Genomic DNA, 5,000 nt, shown 5'->3' with positions numbered 1-5,000 from the left:
ATAAGTAGGAAAGAAAACCCAAAAGCTTAAAGCACCTGGTATTCCTAGGCAGTCTCTCATCAAAGTGCTAACCAGACCTAAACCTGCTAAGATTCAGAGATTGGGCATTTACTCTTTTTTTTTTTTTTTTTTTTTTTTTTTTTAATGAAAGATTATTATATAATTCGTGAAATTTTCCAAAGAGATTAAAGCACCTGGTATTCCCAGGCAGTCTCTCATCAAAGTGCTAACCAGACCTAAACCTGCTAAGATTCAGAGATCAGGCATTGACTCTATTTTTTGGCAAAATTATTATATACTAAGTGAAAAATGTCCAAAAAGCTTACAGCACCTGGTATTCCCAGGCGGTCTCCCATCCAAGTACTAACCAGGCCCAAACCTGCTTAGCTTCCGAGATCAGACGAGATCGGGCATAGCCAGGTTGGTATGGCCGTAAGCGAAGACTGCTGCAAAGAGAGGGCTATTTAAAGACCAGCCAATCTAATCGCCAGTACATTATATAAGTAGGAAAGAAAACCCAAAAGTTTAAAGCACCTGGTATTCCTAGGCAGTCTCTCATCAAAGTGCTAACCAGACCTAAACCTGCTAAGATTCAGAGATTGGGCATTTACTCTTTTTTTTTTTTTTTTTTTTTTTTTTTTAATGAAAGATTATTATATAATTCGTGAAATTTTCCAAAGAGATTAAAGCACCTGGTATTCCCAGGCAGTCTCTCATCAAAGTGCTAACCAGACCTAAACCTGCAAATATTCAGAGATCGGGCATTGACTCTATTTTTTGGCAAAATTATTATATACTAAGTGAAAAATGTCCAAAAAGCTTACAGCACCTGGTATTCCCAGGCAGTCTCCCATCCATGTACTAACCAGGCCCAAACCTGTTAATATTCAGAGATCGGGCATTGACTCTATTTTTTGGCAAAATTATTATATACTAAGTGAAAAATGTCCAAAAAGCTTACAGCACCTGGTATTCCCAGGCGGTCTCCCATCCAAGTACTAAACAGGCCCAAACCTGCTTAGCTTCCGAGATCAGACGAGATCGGGCATAGCCAGGTTGGTATGGCCGTAAGCGAAGACAGCAGCAAAGAGAGGGCTATTTAAAGACCAGCCAATCTAATCGCCAGTACATTATATAAGTAGGAAAGAAAACCCAAAAGCTTAAAGCACCTGGTATTCCTAGGCAGTCTCTCATCAAAGTGCTAACCAGACCTAAACCTGCTAAGATTCAGAGATCGGGCATTGACTCTTTTTTTTTTTTTTAATGAAAGATTATTATATAATTCGTGAAATTTTCCAAAGAGATTAAAGCACCTGGTATTCCCAGGCAGTCTCCCATCCATGTACTAACCAGGCCCAAACCTGTTAATATTCAGAGATCGGGCATTGACTCTATTTTTTGGCAAAATTATTATATACTAAGTGAAAAATGTCCAAAAAGCTTACAGCACCTGGTATTCCCAGGCGGTCTCCCATCCAAGTACTAACCAGGCCCAAACCTGCTTAGCTTCCGAGATCAGACGAGATCGGGCATAGCCAGGTTGGTATGGCCGTAAGCGAAGACAGCAGCGAAGACAGCAGCGAAGACAGCAGCAAAGAGAGGGCTATTTAAAGACCAGCCAATCTAATCGCCAGTACATTATATAAGTAGGAAAGAAAACCCAAAAGCTTAAAGCACCTGGTATTCCTAGGCAGTCTCTCATCAAAGTGCTAACCAGACCTAAACCTGCTAAGATTCAGAGATCGGGCATTGACTCTTTTTTTTTTTTTTTTTTTTTTTTTAATGAAAGATTATTATATAATTCGTGAAATTTTCCAAAGAGATTAAAGCACCTGGTATTCCCAGGCAGTCTCTCATCAAAGTGCTAACCAGACCTAAACCTGCTAAGATTCAGAGATCGGGCATTGACTCTTTTTTTTTTTTTTAATGAAAGATTATTATATAATTCGTGAAATTTTCCAAAGAGATTAAAGCACCTGGTATTCCCAGGCAGTCTCTCATCAAAGTGCTAACCAGACCTAAACCTGCTAAGATTCAGAGATCGGGCATTGACTCTATTTTTTGGCAAAATTATTATATACTAAGTGAAAAATGTCCAAAAAGCTTACAGCACCTGGTATTCCCAGGCGGTCTCCCATCCAAGTACTAACCAGGCCCAAACCTGCTTAGCTTCCGAGATCAGACGAGATCGGGCATAGCCAGGTTGGTATGGCCGTAAGCGAAGACAGCAGCAAAGAGAGGGCTATTTAAAGACCAGCCAATCTAATCGCCAGTACATTATATAAGTAGGAAAGAAAACCCAAAAGCTTAAAGCACCTGGTATTCCTAGGCAGTCTCTCATCAAAGTGCTAACCAGACCTAAACCTGCTAAGATTCAGAGATTGGGCATTTACTCTTTTTTTTTTTTTTTTTTTTTTTTTTTTTTTTAATGAAAGATTATTATATAATTCGTGAAATTTTCCAAAGAGATTAAAGCACCTGGTATTCCCAGGCAGTCTCTCATCAAAGTGCTAACCAGACCTAAACCTGCTAAGATTCAGAGATCAGGCATTGACTCTATTTTTTGGCAAAATTATTATATACTAAGTGAAAAATGTCCAAAAAGCTTACAGCACCTGGTATTCCCAGGCGGTCTCCCATCCAAGTACTAACCAGGCCCAAACCTGCTTAGCTTCCGAGATCAGACGAGATCGGGCATAGCCAGGTTGGTATGGCCGTAAGCGAAGACTGCTGCAAAGAGAGGGCTATTTAAAGACCAGCCAATCTAATCGCCAGTACATTATATAAGTAGGAAAGAAAACCCAAAAGTTTAAAGCACCTGGTATTCCTAGGCAGTCTCTCATCAAAGTGCTAACCAGACCTAAACCTGCTAAGATTCAGAGATTGGGCATTTACTCTTTTTTTTTTTTTTTTTTTTTTTTTTTTAATGAAAGATTATTATATAATTCGTGAAATTTTCCAAAGAGATTAAAGCACCTGGTATTCCCAGGCAGTCTCTCATCAAAGTGCTAACCAGACCTAAACCTGCAAATATTCAGAGATCGGGCATTGACTCTATTTTTTGGCAAAATTATTATATACTAAGTGAAAAATGTCCAAAAAGCTTACAGCACCTGGTATTCCCAGGCAGTCTCCCATCCATGTACTAACCAGGCCCAAACCTGTTAATATTCAGAGATCGGGCATTGACTCTATTTTTTGGCAAAATTATTATATACTAAGTGAAAAATGTCCAAAAAGCTTACAGCACCTGGTATTCCCAGGCGGTCTCCCATCCAAGTACTAAACAGGCCCAAACCTGCTTAGCTTCCGAGATCAGACGAGATCGGGCATAGCCAGGTTGGTATGGCCGTAAGCGAAGACAGCAGCAAAGAGAGGGCTATTTAAAGACCAGCCAATCTAATCGCCAGTACATTATATAAGTAGGAAAGAAAACCCAAAAGCTTAAAGCACCTGGTATTCCTAGGCAGTCTCTCATCAAAGTGCTAACCAGACCTAAACCTGCTAAGATTCAGAGATCGGGCATTGACTCTTTTTTTTTTTTTTAATGAAAGATTATTATATAATTCGTGAAATTTTCCAAAGAGATTAAAGCACCTGGTATTCCCAGGCAGTCTCTCATCAAAGTGCTAACCAGACCTAAACCTGCTAAGATTCAGAGATCGGGCATTGACTCTATTTTTTGGCAAAATTATTATATACTAAGTGAAAAATGTCCAAAAAGCTTACAGCACCTGGTATTCCCAGGCGGTCTCCCATCCAAGTACTAACCAGGCCCAAACCTGCTTAGCTTCCGAGATCAGATGAGATCGGGCATAGCCAGGTTGGTATGGCCGTAAGCGAAGACAGCAGCAAAGAGAGGGCTATTTAAAGACCAGCCAATCTAATCGCCAGTACATTATATAAGTAGGAAAGAAAACCCAAAAGCTTAAAGCACCTGGTATTCCCAGGCAGTCTCTCATCAAAGTGCTAACCAGACCTAAACCTGCTAAGATTCAGAGATCGGGCATTGACTCTATTTTTTGGCAAAATTATTATATACTAAGTGAAAAATGTCCAAAAAGCTTACAGCACCTGGTATTCCCAGGCGGTCTCCCATCCAAGTACTAACCAGGCCCAAACCTGCTTAGCTTCCGAGATCAGACGAGATCGGGCATAGCCAGGTTGGTATGGCCGTAAGCGAAGACAGCAGCAAAGAGAGCAGCAAAGAGAGGGCTATTTAAAGACCAGCCAATCTAATCGCCAGTACATTATATAAGTAGGAAAGAAAACCCAAAAGCTTAAAGCACCTGGTAATCCTAGGCAGTCTCTCATCAAAGTGCTAACCAGACCTAAACCTGCTAAGATTCAGAGATTGGGCATTTACTCTTTTTTTTTTTTTTTTTTTTTTTTTTTTTAATGAAAGATTATTATATAATTCGTGAAATTTTCCAAAGAGATTAAAGCACCTGGTATTCCCAGGCAGTCTCTCATCAAAGTGCTAACCAGACCTAAACCTGCAAATATTCAGAGATCGGGCATTGACTCTATTTTTTGGCAAAATTATTATATACTAAGTGAAAAATGTCCAAAAAGCTTACAGCACCTGGTATTCCCAGGCAGTCTCCCATCCATGTACTAACCAGGCCCAAACCTGTTAATATTCAGAGATCGGGCATTGACTCTATTTTTTGGCAAAATTATTATATACTAAGTGAAAAATGTCCAAAAAGCTTACAGCACCTGGTATTCCCAGGCGGTCTCCCATCCAAGTACTAACCAGGCCCAAACCTGCTTAGCTTCCGAGATCAGACGAGATCGGGCATAGCCAGGTTGGTATGGCCGTAAGCGAAGACAGCAGCGAAGACAGCAGCGAAGACAGCAGCGAAGACAGCAGCAAAGAGAGGGCTATTTAAAGACCAGCCAATCTAATCGCCAGTACATTATATAAGTAGGAAAGAAAACCCAAAAGCTTAAAGCACCTGGTATTCCTAGGCAGTCTCTCATCAAAGTGCTAACCA

General features: G+C 40.3%; 9 non-coding genes across 9 annotated transcripts; all 9 read right to left on the bottom strand.

Moving 5' to 3' along the window:
• Nucleotides 1-319: 319 nt before the first annotated feature.
• On the bottom strand, nucleotides 320-438 carry LOC128002243 (5S ribosomal RNA). The gene has a single exon (XR_008174998.1). It is a non-coding gene; the product is annotated as a 5S ribosomal RNA (ribosomal RNA).
• A 516-nt stretch (nucleotides 439-954) lies between these two features.
• On the bottom strand, nucleotides 955-1,073 carry LOC127995081 (5S ribosomal RNA). Its single transcript, XR_008168045.1, has one exon. It is a non-coding gene; the product is annotated as a 5S ribosomal RNA (ribosomal RNA).
• Nucleotides 1,074-1,438: 365 nt separating this feature from the next.
• Nucleotides 1,439-1,557, bottom strand: LOC128002232 (5S ribosomal RNA). The gene has a single exon (XR_008174987.1). It is a non-coding gene; the product is annotated as a 5S ribosomal RNA (ribosomal RNA).
• A 544-nt stretch (nucleotides 1,558-2,101) lies between these two features.
• LOC128002221 (5S ribosomal RNA) lies at nucleotides 2,102-2,220 on the bottom strand. The gene has a single exon (XR_008174976.1). It is a non-coding gene; the product is annotated as a 5S ribosomal RNA (ribosomal RNA).
• Nucleotides 2,221-2,603: 383 nt separating this feature from the next.
• On the bottom strand, nucleotides 2,604-2,722 carry LOC128002210 (5S ribosomal RNA). The gene has a single exon (XR_008174965.1). It is a non-coding gene; the product is annotated as a 5S ribosomal RNA (ribosomal RNA).
• Nucleotides 2,723-3,238: 516 nt separating this feature from the next.
• Nucleotides 3,239-3,357, bottom strand: LOC127995080 (5S ribosomal RNA). Its single transcript, XR_008168044.1, has one exon. It is a non-coding gene; the product is annotated as a 5S ribosomal RNA (ribosomal RNA).
• A 365-nt stretch (nucleotides 3,358-3,722) lies between these two features.
• On the bottom strand, nucleotides 3,723-3,841 carry LOC127989819 (5S ribosomal RNA). The gene has a single exon (XR_008162941.1). It is a non-coding gene; the product is annotated as a 5S ribosomal RNA (ribosomal RNA).
• Nucleotides 3,842-4,062: 221 nt separating this feature from the next.
• LOC128002199 (5S ribosomal RNA) lies at nucleotides 4,063-4,181 on the bottom strand. The gene has a single exon (XR_008174954.1). It is a non-coding gene; the product is annotated as a 5S ribosomal RNA (ribosomal RNA).
• Nucleotides 4,182-4,710: 529 nt separating this feature from the next.
• LOC128002188 (5S ribosomal RNA) lies at nucleotides 4,711-4,829 on the bottom strand. Its single transcript, XR_008174943.1, has one exon. It is a non-coding gene; the product is annotated as a 5S ribosomal RNA (ribosomal RNA).
• Nucleotides 4,830-5,000: the final 171 nt, after the last annotated feature.

The sequence above is a fragment of the Carassius gibelio genome, chromosome B22 (assembly GCF_023724105.1).
Source record: "Carassius gibelio isolate Cgi1373 ecotype wild population from Czech Republic chromosome B22, carGib1.2-hapl.c, whole genome shotgun sequence".
NCBI lineage: Eukaryota > Metazoa > Chordata > Actinopteri > Cypriniformes > Cyprinidae > Carassius > Carassius gibelio.
The sequence above is the reverse complement of the archived record's forward strand: the minus strand, read 5'-3'. Positions and strand labels throughout refer to the sequence as shown.